A 19,341-nucleotide genomic window follows, 5' to 3' on the forward strand; every position below is an offset into this window, starting at 1 on the left:
ACCAAAGGCTCTTACGTAAATTAAGTTGTCATGGGATAAGAGGGAAGATCCTTTCATGGATTGAGAACTGGTTAAAAGACAGGGAACAAAGGGTACATTTTCAGAATGGAGAGGGGTAACTAGTGGTGTTCCCCAAGGGTCAGTCCTAGGACCAATCCTATTCAACTTATTCATAAATGATCTGGAGAAAGGGGTAAAAAGTGAGGTGGCAAAGTTTGCAGACGATTAAACTGCTGAAGATAGTTAAGACCAAAGCAGACTGTGAAGAACTTCACTTAGCTTTGTGAGATCTTTTTGATTAGGCAACAAAATGGCAAATGAAATTTCATGTGGATAAATGTCAAGTAATGCACATTGGGAAAAATAACCCCAACTATACATACAATATGATGGGGGCTAATTTAGCTACAACTAATTAGGAAAAAGATCTTGGAGTCATCTTGGATAGTTCTCTGAAGACATCCACACAGTGTGCAGCGGCAGTCAAAAAAGCAAACAGGATGTTAGGAATCATTAAAAAGGAGATAGAGAATAAGACTGAGAATATCTTATTGCCCTTCTGTAAATCCATGGTACACCCACATTTTGAATACTGCGTACAGATGTGGTCTCTTCATCTCAAAAAATTTATACTGGCATTAGAAAAGGTTCAGAGAAGGGCAACTAAAATGATTAGGGGTTTGGAACGGGTCCCATATGAGGAGAGATTAAAGAGGCTAAGACTTTTCAGCTTGGAAAAGAGGAGACTAAGGGGGGACATGATAGAGGTATATAAAATCATGAGTGATGTTGAGAAAGTGAATAAGGAAAAGTTATTTACTTGTTCCCATAATATAAGAGCTAGGGGCCACCAATTGAAATTAATGGGCAGCAGGTTTAAAACAAATAAAAGGAAGTTCTTATTCACACAGTACACAGTCAACTTGTGGAACTCCTTGCCTGAGGACGTTGTGAAGGCTAGGACTATAACAGAGTTTAAAAGAGAACTGGATAAATTCATGGTGGTTAAGTCCATACATGGCTATTAGCCAGGATGGATAAGGAATGGTGTCCCTAGCCTCTGTTTGTCAGAGGGTGGAGCTGGATGGCAGGAGAGGGATCACTTGATCATTACCTGTTCTGTTCACTCCCTCTGGGGCACCTGGCATTGGCCACTGTCGGTAGACAGGATACTGGGCTGGATGGACCTTTGGTCTGACCCAATACGACCATTTCTTACGTTCTTATGACATGTTAGGCCTCTCCCTGAACCAGAAGGTTGGCATTTGGGTAGCGTGTCTGTATCTCCTTCCTGCACCGGGGAGTAGACTTTGAGGCTCCTCTCAGTGCATTGTGTGCCTGTAACTCACGATAAGGACACCCAATTACTGCTCACCATCTGGAGTTATGCTGACTCCGCTTATCTAGTTGAAACAAAGCAAGGTTGTCTCCTGTTCACCCAGCTTTTCTTTAGCCATATATTGTCCGTTGTTAGCTAGGCCTCATGCTGCAGACCAAGCTGTGGAAATTGGGCCTCTGTGAAAAATTCTTAACAGAGATTGTGGTCAAGATCTTACATACATATTATTAGGATTTTGGCCCTTCATGAAGCTGTGAAAATGCACCTACAGTTGCGGTAATAATTGATCCTGTGTGGCATTGCTCTTGTAAACACTTCTATCCCCTTAATTATTTTGTTTTAGGAAACTCTAGGGGAGATTGTCAAAGGTACAAAGGGCAGTTAAGCATTCAGCTCTCATTGAAAGTCATGTATATCAACAGCCTGTAAACTTCCATTTGGAAGTATCACCAGCTGAACAGAGCCATGTTGAAGACCTGTGGACCTCTAAGCTCAGTGTTCTCCCAGGATGGCTCTTCCAGGGCAGTCGGGAGTGGCGGTCTTGTAAAGTTACATTTATTCCATAGAACATAGGGGTTGAGGATATATGTAGTCCTGCTAATGGGACACTAATGCAGTCTTAAAATGAGATCTTTTCCTGCCAGTCTGATGCTGTCAATTCCACCTCCTCTTCAATTGACTCAACTTCAGTTCACTTTCAGTGGAAGCGGAATGCCTGACCCCAGAATCCCTTTCAAAGGCCCAGCCATACATGTTCTGGTTTGCTGTGACACTGATACAGTATCCCACCTTTTGGCTGTGGCCTGAGAAGCATTTGGGATAAGCACAGAATACAGGGTTGATTGTTTACAAGTATTGGTTGTGTGCCTTTTTGTGCTTTTTATTTGTTTTTTTGCATCTCTTGTTGGTTCAGCTCATTTGTTCTTGGCAAATTATTGTTTGCAAAGCCCTCTCTGTAGTATCTGTTTGTACCTTACATTGCTTAGATTAGAAGCAAATAACATTACTCAAATACAGGAGTCCTGCTGTGGTGTGGTGTCTGGCACATTGGCCAACTGAGTTGTGATTCTTCTCTACAGGGTTTTATCTAGTGATCTCTATTTTATACCCCTTAGATCCATATTCTGCTCCGATTGGTCTCTAGGTGCTGCCTGCATCCTAGACTTGTTTTCAAAGCTCTGCGTGGCGGTGGTCTGCTTGTCCAGCAACGCTGATGCTCCAGCCGGTAGTTGCTGTACTTGGCTCTGTGCTACACAAAGGGCTTGTTTCACTTTGTGCTTGGACACTTAAGCTTCATCGTCTCTTCACTTGTGTACTAGTGAACTATTGGCAAGATAAAATGCTTTTTATCTATTATATTATTATTCACTTGGATTTTTTAAATACAACTCTAGGCACCTATTCAGTGCTCTGGGTAAATGTCACATAATCAGCACATAAATATGTCCACCTCTGCCCACTGCCGCCTCAACAGCCTCGGAGAAGACATGGGGGGAAAAGGTGGGCTTTGTAGTATTCCTTGCCATCTGTTTTACTGGGGTGTTCCCCAGACTCGGATCATCTCTGTGGTAAACTAAGAGCTTGTTCTTGCTCAGGTTCTGGTATGTACAGCACTTGCTGGTGGGCTCAACTCTGCAAGGAGACACTGTGTGTTCCAGGACATATTTCAGGATCTGGGTACTACCTGGGTGGTTGTTCTTACTGGGGTACACAGGTACACTCCTGTCTTCCGGTACTGTGTGGTAGGTCCATTTAAAACTGCTGAGTGCACACTTGTCCAGGGAGTGCGGTTATCCTGCTTCTGCTAAGCACTGTACCTGGCTGCCGGCAAAACCAAGCTCCTTCTGCCCACTCTTCTGAAACAGTTTGTCTAGCTCCAACTGGCGTTTGATATAAATTTATGAGCCCGCCTTTAGCTCCCATGAGGACGTACGGTAGGTCTGCCTCAAAAAGCTCCTCTGTGGTACAGATACAAAAGAGCATTGATGAGGAACAGGTTATGAAATGAGAGAGGCTGGAGAATTCAGAGGCAAGGCCAATGTGACTCAAACAAAAGCTTCCACATTAGAATTTCTCTTTCATGGCAAAGTTAAAGTCAATTAAACTTTCTGAAGATAGTGTTTTAAAAAACTTTTTAATGGAGGCTTATACAGTGTCTATTCAGAGCTTTTCAGATGCTTAGGCCTATTGGGTAAAGACCTACTTATATAGTTTGACTTTTAACATGTATGTACCTTAAATAATTTGCACCAAAAAAACCAAACCAAAGCAAAAAATTACCCAAGAGAGTCTAACAGTCTGTCATGCAAGTAGAATTTAAATTAATTTCATGTTAGGAACACTTTAAAATGTATCCTGTTTTGTAAAGGGAGGTGTGCTGTCACAGGGCCGGGTGGTAACTCTTCCCTTTTCTACAGTTCTAGTGTGACTTGCCAGAATGCTTCTCACACCTCAGTACAGGAAGGATTTAAACCAACTGGAGGAAGTTCAGGGAATAGCAACAAAGATACTGAAGAAAGAGCTAAATAGTGCTTTGCATGGCTTGCCTAAGCTATGACTGGGGTGGGAGATGGGGAGTAACAGTTTTAAGTATTTAAAAGGAATAAACACTAAAATGGGAAATGAATTTTTGTTGGTCTTAGTATTAACTGTTTAATACACAAATGCTTAAAATTGTTACACTCAGACAGAACCAAGTTGGTAATCCAGATGTGTGTAACACCAAGTTTACATTGTTCCTGGCCCTCTATAGATGCAGTTAAATGGCAGGTGATGTTGATAAACACTTGGCCACTTGATTGGATCCATCCCACTTTTTCCATTATCATTTAGGCATTGACAGTGAGTTCTGCTCTGTAAATAAAGCTGTGGTTCCTGTTCACTATATAAATTGTGGTTTATAACCTGTATATTTCATGAAACTAGCCCTCTGGTTCACCATGGACTGCAGTCCTCTCTGGTCATTTCTTAGAGTGGGGAGATAGAATTGCAGTGCATTATCTGTGTCAGTGATTTCTTTCAAATTAATAGTTATCTGCAGAATTGAATAAATTCAGATCTATTTTAGGGGTAATCTTAATTCATATTCTCAAAAATCATAAGTAGAAAAATAAGCACTGCTTTATCTTTGGGTTTTTTTTCTTTTTGCTCAAGTATCCTTTAGATTGAATTTTTATATTTTCCAAGAAAGGATGCTAATAAAGATGATCAAATTAAGATATGAGATGCCAGGAACCCAGTTCAACTGAGAAAGGAGAGGAGTTACTGTAAGACTTTCCCATTTACCATTTTCCATAATATGAATGATGAACATTTTACGTATATCTGAAGGGAAATGATGCTGCTGATGCACTATGGGTTTGATCTACAATGATTTGATTTATGGGCATATTAAAAACTTATTACATTTAATTTTCTGACTTGTAGTTATTGTAATTAATTTAATTTTTGAATTTGTGTGCGTGTATATATTAAAATATAATTTTTTTGCATTGGTTTTGTTTTCTCTTTTAAGCGAAGTTGTGATGAAATCAAAGCGTGCTCCACTTGGGTGGGTGTTTTTTTCCAGAAAGGTCTTTATAGGCACCAGTCGCAATTACACTTGTGAACAAAGCTTCTACTTGTAATTTTTCCAGATGAAATTGGTGTCTGCCAGTCCCACTGCTAGATGAATTTCCCTTACTGACTGACCAGTGAAAAATTGCCAAGCCAATCAGTGACTGGCTTATTCATAAGAATACTGTATTTTGTTTCTAAATTATGCGTGGCTGAGGCACAGAATGCGTCCATTCTCTAAGCCAATAAAAATTCAACATTTTAAAATAACACAACTGCAACTTTCCTGTACCAGCATTCATCACAAACAGTGACAGAGCTTACATCATTAATCATTTGCTGTAATAGAAAAAAGTCATTGGAACAGAACATTGTTACAGGATGAATGTCTCCCAATTGCAAATAAATGCTTTGGTTTTCCTGCAATGTTTATATCTGAAAAATGCCCTGGCTTCAAAATGGCATTTACCTGGCATCAGGAGACCATTACCCTGAGACAATAGTCTATTCTGTTGACAATCTCTTTTTTAATTGCTCACCAGGAAGCTTGGAATGTGCAGTGCACTCTATACAATTCTGCGGAGAAAAGAGGGACCTGCTGTGTGCAGCAGAGGTCAAAAGCCAGAAGTTTGGTTAGGAGATAAATAACTTTATTATTGTCCTTGTCATGCTGTAATTTTACCCAATACAACATGGTGGTCAACAATGGTAAAACATAAATTTGAGCAAGTTGGAATGGTTCTTTTATTGCTTTACATGCTGTTGGGTTTAGCAGACAGTTTGCTCAGCAGTGTTTTGTACACAGCAGAAGTCCCAGTCCATGCACCAAGGAAACCTGCTCCGGAGCCCTGGTTGAGAACTACTGACCTACAGGTTGTTGATATAAGAATAGGAATAGGAAAGCATATAGTTACTTGCTACAAAGCGGGCACAACTTTATTGTATTTTTTTTTCATATTGGGGAAAATTTCCAGATCTAAACACTACTACTTACACCTCATTTGTTTTTCAGAATTTTTCTTGAGACACTTGGCCATGATAGAAGTACAGGCGATTACAAACTTGCTCAGACTTGACCATGATGCTGCATTTGTTGCATCACAGTCAATTTCATTGCAAAGACTATGAACTCTGTTCTGCAGGTTCAGACAGAAGGCTAGATCAGAGACAACCCATCTCCAGTCACAAATAGCTCACCTAATAGTAGAGGGAGAACATAAACTGCCAGCCAAATGAACTTACCTGTGGCACTGCAATAGATACTGTGAGTGCTGCTTTACAAAGAAAATGTAATTGAATCTGATCATCTCTTACTGAATTTTCCTGGATATATAACCTTAAAATAATTTAATTTTTACCGAGATACTTCTTACAGTTTGCAGTGGGAACATGGGGTTAATCAGCTAAACTGTGCTTTTTAGGTAAACACTGAATAATTGCTAGCGTTTGCCACTGAAAAAAATTCAGGCCCATTTTTAAAATAGCAAATGTTGTTAAAATCAGCTCTTTATCTGGCTGTTCGTGAAGAAATCCTTATTCATTACTTTTCAGTAGTAGATTGCAGAATGAAAAAATTAGATCAATGTGAGATTACAACATTTATTCAAGAACACGTTAGTTTCTCTCTCTTCTAAAGATCTTAAAATTAAGTGTGTCCGAAGTAACTAATCTTGGTTTGAAACTGCATATTAGTGTTTGTTTCACTCCAGAAGATTAAGCATTTTATAGATGAAGTTACTTGTTTTGAGCTGACACAGCCATTTTTTCAAGGTTTTATGATTTGATAAGGTCTTGGTTTTGTTTGGCTTGTTGGTATAGTATCTCCATTAGCTGTTTTGGCCAGAGAGGATAACCCTACTTAACCTGGAAAATCATTTGAACATGGATGTAATCTAATTTCTGATTCTTTCCATATTGTCTGTTGTCAAAGGGTGGAATTTACAGACGTTCCATCCCATGAGAGGTCAGTGGGACTTGTGCTCCTAAATCATGCTTTTGAAAATCCCACCCCAGCATTTTGAGGAGGGGACTGTCTCTCTGTTACGGCATCCAGCACAATCGGATTTTGATCCTGACTGTTGCCTTCAGGCACCACCCATTATAATTAACATAATATTAATTAATAAAGTTTACTGAGGGCTCTCAGGGCAGAAGAGTGGCTTCCAGAGCTTGTGCTAATGAACAGGCCACTATCACAATGATCCAGACTAGCATTTCCCCTGGGGAACAAACACCAGTCTGCCTAATTCATGATACCGTGAGTTATAAATACAGTGTGCTGTTATGCAGTCTTTGGAATTGCTCCTGGATAGTGTTATTAACCTGAAGCATACAAAATGCTTTGCTACCAGTTTTATATCACTACAGAATGCTTTCATTCGGGTGGGGGAAAGGGGGCGCCATGAAAATATTGACTATTCTTGAGCTTGGGGGCTCCTAAGTGGAAGGAGGGATAGCTCAGTAGTTTGAGCATTGGCCTGCTAAACCCAGGATTGTGAGTTCAGTCCTCAAGGGAGCCATTTAGGGATGGGGGGCAGGAATCTGTCTGGGACAGTACTTGGTCCTGCTAGTGAAGGCAGGGGACTGCACTCAATGACCTTTCAAGGTCACTTCCAGTTCTATGGATAGATATATCTCCATATGTGTTTGAATTTGGCCTTTTACAAGTTGAGATCTGTATGTTCTTTGCCTCTTGTATTACTCACTTCCTTTGAAATGTGATGTGTACAAAACGGGAGTTTGCTAAGCTTTCACTGCCATTGGCCTCTGTTTGAAATTTAAAGTTCTTTCTTAACTGCTTTCTCCTGCCTCTGCTTTAGTCTGAAGTATTCACAAGTAAAGATAGGTGAGGAAATCTTATGCTATTATTTGAGAAAAAGGAATGTAAGAATGTAGGAAGTTAAAACATTCTGAAGCAAACTAACTGGCTTTAAGCCTGTACTGTCTAATTAGAACATGTGCTATTTTATTTTTACGCCGTTGTATTCAGTTTTTAAAAAATCTAAAAATAACACAAATGTAATGTGTGAACATAAGCACTTTACCAAAATGAAAGGCAGTGAAGGTGACCAGTGGTCTTGTAGGTCCTGTCCAGCAGTTAAGTTGTTATAAGGAAAAAGTTATTGTGGATCTTCTTTCTAGAAGTTGGTTCGGTTGCTGCTGCCAGATGGTAGTTTATTAAAATCGAGTGTGGTGCTGGCCACGTGAATCGGCAACAATCAAAATAAATTACTCTGGTATTGCTGTCTTGATGGTGGTTGAACTATAATCAGAACTTAAAGCAATGATGCATCTGTGTCCTGAAATAGGCAAGGATTTGTACAGCATTCTCTCTGCACGGCTTCTCCTGGATTGTAAGCTCTCTGAAGCAGGACCCGGTGTGTGTTGTGCATGTGTATACAGTGCCTAGCATAGTGGGGCTGTAGGCACTACCACAATACAAATAATAAGGTTTAATTTGTCAAGCCAACAAAGCTAATGCCACTGAGCAATTGTGGGTCTAATTTCCCAACCTCAGAAATTGCCCCGTGAACTTGACCGACCTATTCTACCCCTTCTCTCAAAATATTTCTCCGTCGTGTTTGTCAACACAATGCTCCCATTATAACTGTGCCTGGGATCTGTGAATGAAAGAAGTACAAAGAGATTAAATCTAATTTGTGTAAAGTACACAAGTGGCTACTTACTTAAAAAAATAAAAGTTGCAAAATCTCAGAAAGGTTTATGAAACATATTTATTTGCAAAGGATGGTGGAAATGTCTGAGTTCCACTCAGTGTACGGCAGTGAATTGAAATACAGCATCACCTATGTATCATCAAAATAATAAAATATTATGAAACCAATAAGCTATGAGTTGCCCACTTGGCAGGTTAGAAGTAAAACCCTCCCTCCTTTACAAGGCCAAGTGACTCTTAATTCATCCCCTGAGATTTCACGTTAAAATGTGTTCACTGCCAGCTGACAAAAGAGTCAAGCCTAGATTTATTACGCTGGCACCTGCAGTAAAAAAATGACGGATGAAGAAAATGTATTTAATTATCATTCACTGCCACATCTCTGTCTGCTTCAGTCTCAGTGCTGCAGCTGTTGGCACACATTTTATTTTAAAGTCAATGTGCTTATCTGGAGAAGAGCCTGATCTCCCTGAGTAAATTGACTTGTGGGAGAAAGAAAATGGTGAACTCTTAAGAAGCAGCTGAACAAATGCAGATTTGTATTATGTTCGCTCGCCTTAATTGTCTAATCCATTTGACTTTGTAGCAACTTCCTGCTTTGTGAGGAAAACATTTACAAGAAATAACATTTAACATGTCCCCTCTAAGCCCAAATAAATATACTTCTCATTCCTGTACATACAGCTCAGGCTGTCTGTCTGATTTTGTCAACCTCAATTTGGGACACATTTCCTGGTGTGGAGTTGGGTTTTTCTGAGGAGTATGGCAGTTCTGTTGCTATTGGATATGATGATAGTGATCAATGGATCCGTAAAATGTCTTTGGGAGGCCACTCGCTTTCCTAGAGGTCAGCCTCCAAAGAGTGGCATTTTCCTCTTAGTTCTTTGCTTGCAAATATCTTTTAAATAAATTCCCAAATCCTAGGAATGAAAAATATTCCTCCTTGGGGGCAGTCTTTTGTAGAATCCCGTAATCCCTGATTTTGCCATTCTGAGACTACCCCTGTAAAACTCCACTTGAGTTGGATTGTTTTACAGTAGTTTAAAGATATGCAATTTGTAACAAAAATACTTCCTATCAAAAATAGACAAAGCCTAATGATGATTCCCTTGAAGTTACCCTTATCAGAGTGGCCAGGTCCCATTGTATGCATTCATCTTACAAACACAATAGGATTATATTGCTTTGCAGAGGCTAATGTTGGGATTGAGGCAATAATTCACCTAGGAATTTTGGTTTTGGAGAACTGGCAAGAGAATGTTGCAAAGTTCTATATGGAGAAAAATGTGGCACAGAGCAGAATTTTCAGACATGGGGTGTCTAAAATTTAGACACACAAATGCATAGTTAGACCCTGTCAGAGGGTGATTGGTCCTTTAGGGGAATTGGGCCCAAACCCACCTGTGTCTAATCAGCTGCCTCCCAGCTGATACTCTGAGTCCAGTGATTAGGAGAGAGCTTGAGTGTAGTTCAGTGGAGTTGTAAGACCTGCAGGTGGGCTCCTGAAGTAGTCCTTGGAGCAGGGAGAAGAACCCAGTTTGTATGTCACTTGCAGACGGATGGCTGCTGGGCGCAGTCAAGAAGGGAGCGGAGAGGGTCTCCTGGGCTAGGCTTCCAGGCAGACGGCCTGTGGAGTGTAGCTCTGGAGCAGGGGCGGCTCTAGGCACCAGCAAAACAAGCTGGTGCCTAGGGCGGCCAAATCTAGGGGGCGTCCCCTGCCGCCGAGGGGGGGCGGCAGGCTGGGCCGGCGGACCTGCCGCAGTCATACCTGCGGGAGGTCCACCGGAGCCCCGGGATGACCGGACCTCTGCCGCAGGCATGACTGTGGAGGGGGTGCTCGTCCCGCGGCTCGGCTGGACCTCCCGCAGGCATGGCTGCGGCAGCTCAAGCGGAGCCGCCGCGTCCGTGAACTGTCCGCAGCCGCGGGGGGTACAGCCGAGCCACGCGGGACCAGCGGTCCCTCTGCAGTCATGCCCGCGGGAGGTCCGCGGCTCCGGGGCGCCTCCCGCGCATGACTGCTTGGGGCGGCCAAAACGCTAGAGCCGCCCCTGCTCTGGAGAGGGTAGAAAGGCCCCTGCAGAACAGCCTGGGTCAGAGGGAAGGAGCATGACTGACAGATTGAACCTGTGTTTTATTATTAATAAATCACAAGTCCTGAAGAAAAGGGACTGGGATCCTGTGGCTGGAGAGCATTCTGTGGTGTATGGGCCAGTGAATTAGCCACAGGCTTACAAGCATCTAAATCTGTGGCCGGATTTTCAGAGGCACTGAGGATCTGCATTTCAAATTGACTCTGAAAATCAGGTGCTGTGCTCTAGAACAGCTTGGCCTCGTTTCACAGCATTTGTACTCAGACCTGCTTTTCTAGATGATGGCTGAATGTACAGCAGCTCAACATGTAGCCCTCAGACAGCACTGTAAACAGCCTTTCCAGGCACCTTAGACTAGAGGTGCTGCCCTGCAAAGCTTTTGAGGAATGATCTGGAGTGAGTCATGTGTTTATTGGCCACACCCATGCCAAGGACAGCATTCCAGGAGACCAAGCTACTCCAGCCTTCTCACAACTACCAAGCTAGTATGACAATACATCTTTTCAATGACAAGTGCTAACAAGTGTTGAGCCTAATGTGTAGTTCACAGAAGTTTGCCACTGACCTCTATGGGAATGGGATCAAGCCTACTGTAGAAAACCTTAGGGAGCACCTCCTTGCTAAAATGAAATCCCTGATGGCAGTGCTTAATTTGTGCCAGTTCAGCGCCCCGGCACTTCTTTCATTACGAATTAAGCCCTGCTTGATGAATTGTGTGTTCGTTCCCTCCTACTCCCTGTGCCAATGGAATCCCTTTTGGCTCTTTCCTTCTCTCCGTCAGTCCCAGGGGAGAGCTGCTGAGTGTCTCCAAAAGCCAACTCTTATCCCAGCCTCCTGACATCTCTGAGCCCATTCTCCACCTCCTGCAGAGCCATGCTGAAGTCGGATACTTCGCCTGCCAGTTTGCCATTGTTAGGTGTCAATTGTTTGTTCAGTTTCTCCATCGATGGAGGTTGGTTTCAGCCAGTCCTGTAATGACCCATTTAGTCCACCAGAGACAGTTACATAACACACACTGCATGTCTCCTCTGCCCCAGGAGCATTTTAACTCTGTTGAGCCCAAGGCTAGGAATCCCTAGTCAAGTAAGTCACTGCCACGCATGCCATTCATAAAAATATTACAGAAAATTTCTACTCGTCAGGCATCATCATCATCATCCTTGGCTCTGAGACCCCCTTTTCCTGCCCCCTTCACCAACTGTACAGAATGTCTGCAAGCCTGATTGTCATTGTCTCCACTGACTTCCTTTGTTACAGCCCAGCCTATTGAAATCCTCCTCCATGGCTTCATATCTAATCTTGGCACTTCCGACACCCGTCTCCTGGGCCTTCCCCAGTATGCAAGTGCAAAATACTGCTGCCACTGCCTTGCATGCATGAAGAAGAGTCACCCTGCTGCTCCTCTTGGCTCTGGGCTCATTCTAGGCTCCAGTGCCGGGTTGTCTTCCCTGGACTTGTCCAGCCAGTTTTACAAACTTTGTCTCTCTCTTTCTGCTTCTACTCCTCAATACTCCCAGCCCAGCTCCTTTGTGACTTTGCTGGATTTTCACCAAAGCGGATGAAAAGGCCCCTGTGTCATGCTGCCATCTGGAGCAACCTCTGGGTATCACTGAAATGGAGAGGCAAAGGAAACCCGGTAGTCTCCCCAGGAAATCTCTCTTCTGCATTGTGCTGTGCCTCTGGTTCTCTATCCCTTCTCACTGGTTAGTCAGCTGTGTGCAGATTTTTGGGATGCATTTCGTATTAAGCCCATTAATGTATTCACACTCCTCTTCTGTGCATCTTCTTACCCATTTCACTGCACACTCTTGTCTTTGTTCTTCCTTCCTTGCGCACCCGTATTCCTGGAACTTCCCTACCCCCATCCCAGTGTGCCGGGTGCCCACCTCGTTTTTCAAATTTCTCCTCACTGCACCCCCTCCCTGCTTTCCCTTCCACAAAGCCACTGTCGCCCACCCATCACCAAAAGATAGGCTAATCAGACAGAGTCCTTCTGGGCACATCTCATGTTATCAGTCTGTTTATCTTACAGGCCACAGGGAAGTGGGGACTGTCTTCTGTATCTTGCTGCAGTCAGGGCCAAGCACACTGGCGGTAATTCCTTGTAAATAACTCTAATGTGGTCTCACGGCTGCTGACAAGGCAACAAGCAAGAGAAGGGATCCCTTTCCTCTTAAGCCTTGTGTTCAGCGGAGGGAAGTGGGACTTTCACTTTCAGCCTCTGTCACATTCAGCACCCCGAATTGTAACCTCGTGTTTCTATCAGCTCGATATTCACTGGAGAAGCTGTTTATAGCTATTAATGCAAGCTCCTCCCACACCTTTTCCCATTGTCTCATGGGCCTTGGTCTGTCAAAGACGACAAACTAAATATCCAGTTATAATTATCTCTGGATATACAGTACAGACCCCTTTATGCATGGATGTCGGGAGTCAAGCCATCACGACCACGTGTTAACGGACCACGGGTTAAGATGGTCATGCTGAAAAAAAGTGTCAATGATTCACTTAGGAAAAAAGCTGTTATTTTCTGCTCTTTTTGGCTCGCATTTTTTTTTCTTATGAAGTCTGTCATTCGCCACAGATGAGTGATTTCGATATTTTCTGCATTTTGCTCCTCCGTAAATCTTACAACAGTTTCTACAGCACTAAGGACTTCTGTGGGCAAATTTTTGACCTTTTCAACGACATCCTCGTCATCGTCATCGTCGTCATTTAGGCCTGCATTATTAGAATTCTCCCATCACTTTCACGGTCTGACGTAGCCTTGCAGTCCGTTAATATTTCTTTCTCAGACAGAAATTCTGAAGTCAGGCAATCTTCATCCATCTCGAGCCACTCAGTAATGATTTCCAGCGACGCATCCAAACTAAAATCTTTTATCATTTGAAAGAGAAGTTTACCTTTATCCTCTTTTGTCTGTGTGCATGTTTGTAGGATGTCTTCTTCCGAAAATCCTTCAACGTCTGGCTCTGAATCAGTGCCACTGCTGGAGTCTGAGCCGTCTTTGACAGAAAAGGCATCACCGAGAGCTGTCATCCAGCAGTTTTCAATGGACTTTTGTTTTGTTTTACTCTATCCCAAGCTTTTTTAACTAAATAAATAAATTCCTTCATGTTTAACTGTTTCAGGAATTCGGAAATGCCTGAAGACGTGCATGACACAATCGCCAAAATCAGCTCCTGTCAAGAATTGTTGTTAAAATTCTGAATAATGCCCTGGTCTAAAGGTTGAATTTTTGATGTTGTGTTGAATGGTAGGTATAGCACTCAAATTTTTCCATCGCTTGATAACAGTGATTCGGCTGGAGGATGGGCTGGACAATTGTCAAGTACCACGTGTTAACGAGTCTTGCACGTTAAATAGGTAGCACTGGGAGGCATGGTACTACCGTGCTTTAAGCAGATTCGCGCGTAAACGGGTCTGTAGTGTATCCCCTTTTATCTTGGCTTACTATGACGTTAGGATAACACCAACAGCAGTAGTTGTGAAGTGCAGGCAAATATAATTAAACAATCATATGGAAATAATTGGTTACAGTTGTTAAAAGAGGAGCAGACGTTTCATAAACAGAATTACAAATTGTATCAAGGTCAGAAAAGATGAAACACATCATTACGGGTTCATCAGAGGAACTTCAGCAGAAGGCATTCATAAGTCTGATTTCCAAATGAAGATAGCTACACATTCCTCCCACATTAATTTTTATTAAGCATTTTATGTTTTAATACAAAACTACATACCATACTGTGCAAGTTTAGTATGTTTTATATGTGTAATATATTTTGCAGTTATTATATGGCCTGTGTCGGTTATGTGTTAATGGAAATCAAACATCTCAATTTAACATTAAAAAGAAATTAAGCCAATGATGAATTATCCCTAATGTAGCTGCAGCTACAAGAATCTTTCCAGAGCAGTTGTGTGTCCTTTGAACTTAGTTATTGAGGAAGAGGTTAGCCTGGCAAATATGCTCCTTTAGCGCTGATGTGGCTGTTCTGGCTATCTGTCTTGTGGTTCTGTCAAACATGCGGAGTCTGTGAATGCAGTGTAAGCAGCTGATTCTTAGTAACCAGCTCAGATCAGGGAGGTATTTAGATAGCTTTGCCAAGGTTTCTTACCCAGCACTTTAGAAAGAATCCAGTCTCTCTCACTTTAAAAAACTCTTTGAACAGATTTTACAAGATATGGGGGATGCATTTTATATTGCATCAGATCCAATATGCTGTTTAATAGCCGGTTAGACCCATTTCTGACAGTGATTGTACTTCTGTTGCTGTTACTGAATTCAATAGCCGTTACGACTCTCCCAAACAATTTCCTGGAATGAGCAAGCTGCTCAAGCAGCTTCTAAACACCCAGATAAAAAAAGAAAAGGGAAAAAGATCATAGGAGCAAGAAAACACTGAGGTTTTTAAATGAAGGCACAGAAATGTACATGGGATGCCTGTCTTTGCAAAAGTGTAGCTGGAATACCTCCGCTGTCCACTTGGGCGAGATGTGACAATGGCTAGAGCTGGGAAGGAGTTTTTGACTAATGTTTTCCACTGAAAAATGCCCATTTGTGGAAACCAAAACTGTTCACGACACAGGGACGGGTTCAATGAATTCCCCAACTCAAAAAAAGTTTCAAAATAGTTGGGTTTTATTTTGACATTTTCAAAAGGAAAAATTTGTCTTTTCTGATTAGAAATGATGTCTTGTTTCTAAATTTAAGCTAATTCACGGATGCCTGGGTGAGAGAGATGGGGGGCAGGTGCTCTTGGAAGATAAAGGCCTTGAATGTCCCAATTCAGCCACTCTTATCACATGCTCCTCCCCCGCTGCCGCAACGACTGACCATCCTCTCCTCCCATAGCCCTCTGGGTGCCTCTTCCATGCCGTTCCCGTTGTGTGAATGTGCTCCCCAAACTGGTCTGTGAGGCCACAGCCCTCCAATCCCACCACAAGGCCCCCCCAGTCTGTGACATCTGGGGTACTGGCCCACTAAAACATTCATCTCTTGCTTATTACTTTAAAAACCTTTGCTCCCCCATCCACTGCCCTCGCCTTTGCAGAACAGCACATCCGTCTGGGTGCTGCCGCTCCATTCCTCCATCTGCCTGCCCAGCTGCTACCAGAGCTGATCTTCAGGGCAGGGATCCTGTCTCTACTCGGGGAGCGGCCACTACTGTAATTAACAACTTCTTGTCCTAACCTTTCCGACCGGCAAACTAGCAAGTTAGCAGAGGCTGTTGGAAATTACTCACTTCCCAATGGGCCGAACACCATCCCCAGGCACACATGGAAGGGAAGGGACTGACTCCAGCTGCGTGGCTATTGCCTTGAGAATGGTCCCCACTTGGGGTGTGCACTGTGCTTGGGAGCCTGGCTTTGCTCTGCAACTTGGGTTTCAGTATCAATAGCCCAGCACCGGGAATGTGCACCAAGGCTTCTCACTCTCACGAGTGGCAACCAGCTTGGCACGGGAGCTGAAGCCTGGTGTCATGTCTGCCAGATCCCCAGCGACAGCCCTGCCTGCTGCTGCTTCCACCTTCCTGGGGGCTTTGGGATGGGATTGGTAAAGGAGCTAATGGAGGGAGACACCTGGTTCCACTGAATTTCAGTGGGACTTGGGCATCTAACTCGCTTGGAACATGTCTTGGGCCTGAGCAGTCTGTAAAAACTGCCCCAGTAGGAGGAAAGCTACAGGACTGACTGGGCAGCAAATGCAGAACATGAGCAAACGGGAAGGGACACAGGGACTTTACTTCCTTACCCCAGGCTGCCAGTGAAAACTAGCAGCAGGGCTGGGATTAAACCTTGTGAAATCCTGGCTCCCACTCCTGTGCTCAGGCCACCAGACCCTGCTGCCTTTGCATATGTCCCCCTCTCAACACACTGCTTCCCAGAGGTACACAGATGCCTCACAAAAGTGATTATTTAAAAATCTTTATAACAATTACCATTTGCAGCTTGAAAAACAAAGATTTTACCCTTATTTATAGAAACAAATGGTCTCTCCAAGAAGAGCTACATGGCGTTTGTCAGTGAATATGGTATGCACCCAATCTATCAAGGGTATCTACTATCTACCGATATGGTACAGAATTGTGTGTTTCCAGCCACGTATCCACTTTGTGTGCGCGCGCGACGGAGAGAGTCTGGCATGACAGAGAAATCAACGGTAGGAGAATATGGTAAACTTCAGAGGAAGAAAAGAGGAATTCCTGTAGCTCTAAATCCATCATGTGTGTTCTGCTGTTGCGCTGATGATGTATGTGTTTATCTCGCTATCCCTGTTGGGTTATCTACACAGTTTTGTTTAGATAATGCAGTCAAAGACAGGGCGTTCTTCAAAAGAGCACAAGAAGAGGGCTTCTGCTAAACAAAGATACATTGTTCACATCTCAACTTCTGTCATTTCGGAGATAGCTATGACTAATCACGTTACCCATTTTATCTTTAGAATTTATGATTAATTTAAATATGCTAAACTGATTGTTCACATCATCGTCTCAATGACAGGAAATGCTCCAGTGGGAAACCTGCAGGACTGGAGGAAAGTTCTGTTTATATTATAATTAGGGCCCTATGAAATTCACGGCCCATTTTGGTCAATTTCACGGTCGTAGGATTTTTAAAATAGTAAATTTCATGATTTCAGCTATTTAAATCTGAAATTTCACGGTGTTGTCATTGTAGGGGTCCTGACCCCAAAAGATGTTGTGAAGGGGTCGCAAGGTTATTGATGGGGGGTTACAGTACTGCAACCCTGACTTCTGCGCTGCTGCTGCTGGTGGCGGCGCTGCCTTCAGCACTCAGCAGCTGTCGAGCAGTGGCTGCTGGCTGGGAGCCCAGCTCTGAAGGCAGCGCCGTCGCCAGCAGCAGTGCAGAAGTCAGGCTGGCATGGGATGCCATTGCCACCCTTACTTCTGTGCTGCTGCCTGCAGAACTGGGCCCTCAGTCAGCAGCTACCACTTTCCGGCCACCCAGCTCTGAAGGCAGCAGTGCAGAAGTAAGGGTGGCATGGTATGGTATTGCCACACTTACTTCTGTGCTGCTGCTGGCAGGGTGCGCTGCCACCAGCCGCGCCTCTCCCGCTTCCACTGGAGGCAGCGCAGAAGTAAGGGTGGCAATATCCAGGGCCGGCTCCAGCTTTTTTGCCACCCCAAGCAGCGAAGGAAAAAAAAAAAGATAAAGCCGTGATCTGCGGCACTTCGGTGGCAGTTCTACCGCGCCACTTCGTTCTTTGGTGGCAATTCGCCAGCTGGTCCTTCCCTCCGAGAGGGACTGAGGGACCCGCCGCCGAATTGCTGCTGAAGAGCCGGACGTGCCACCCCTTTCCATTGGCCGCCCCAAGCAGCTGCTTCCCGCGCTGGTGCCTGGAGCCAGCCCTGGCAATATCACGACCCCCCTAAAATAACCTTGTGACCCCCCTGCAACTCCCGTTTGGGTCAGGACCCCCAGTTTGAGAAACGCTGGTCTCCTCCATGAAATCTGTATAGTATAGGATAATAAAAGCACACAAAAGGCCAGATTTCACGGCGGGAGACCAGATTTCCTGGTCCATGGCGAGTTTTTCATGGCCATGTATTTGGTAGGGCCATAATTATAATGCAGAACATGTATAATTAAAAGGAACAGTTTAACTGGCAATATTAAATAAAATACCTTTACTTCAGCAAAGACGTTTTAAGTTTAAAAAAAACCTGCAGAAAATTTTGAACCTGGTCCAGTTTTTGACTGGCTTTCACGAGCCACTGGTAGTGAGTGACATTCACTCCCAGAAATCCAGTTTGTCCTGTGTGCTGCCAGAAATATTGAGGCTCTATTAGAAAATTGCTGTTTTTAGGCAGGAAGTTACATTTATAGATGTGACATTTATTGCTTTATAAAGGAAGCTGAAAGTAATAATTTATACCATCTCAGGTAAGGATCCCTGCATGATGTAGCCAATTGACATTTACAGCTCTATTTCTGTATTAAGATACAAGGGCCTGGTAAGCCATTTTGCTTTTATCCATTTTCTAACACCCCACTCATTTTGTGAGCGCTCCATCGCATACATTGTGTCCTGTGCTGCGGGTTCCTCTGCATGGAGAATATTAAGGGGACTGCGCTAGTCTTAGGATAAAAGGTGATTATGCTTGTACGGAAAGAGGATAGAAGAAGTGGTTTGACTTTGCTTGTCAGGGAGTATCAAACTATTGCTTAGGACACAAGTGCAGTTGGTGAGACAAGCCCCTTTAGCTATTATTGCATTTTTGGCAATATTAGATTGATGGGAATGTTCTTTATCATGGTTAAGTTGAAGGCTGTGTGATTTCCCTTGGGGTCAGGGGGCTGAGGGTATCATGGGATCTGTACTAAGCATTAAAACACTCCTGAACTCTTCCTTTCTCTCCTGCCCTGCCTCAGCCTTGAAACTTTGTAGCACATTCTCCAGTCTGGGCTGAATCGCTGGTTTCTGTCAGCAGCTGTTTTACAGGCATTTGTGCTCAGGGTGCTTGGGGAGGGAAAACATTCCATGAACAGGTACTGTAATAATGGAACACTCGAGCAGGACTATTTTTATTGTTACATTTATTATATTACACGTGTTCTGTGAAGAAGAGCCCTGTGCTCCTGCATGCCTGTCATCCAAACCAAAAGAGAGGGGAGCTGTGGAACTGACTTGGTTTAAATTTCATCTGCAGCTT

General features: G+C 43.5%; 1 protein-coding gene across 3 annotated transcripts in view; it reads left to right on the top strand.

Annotated features, from left to right (window-relative positions):
* Window positions 1–19,341, top strand: part of CAMTA1 (calmodulin binding transcription activator 1) — an 833,035-nt gene that overhangs the window by 90,378 nt on the left and 723,316 nt on the right. The gene's annotated exons all lie outside the window — the stretch shown is intronic.

Source organism: Mauremys reevesii, linkage group 21, assembly GCF_016161935.1.
Source record: "Mauremys reevesii isolate NIE-2019 linkage group 21, ASM1616193v1, whole genome shotgun sequence".
Taxonomy (NCBI): domain Eukaryota; kingdom Metazoa; phylum Chordata; order Testudines; family Geoemydidae; genus Mauremys; species Mauremys reevesii.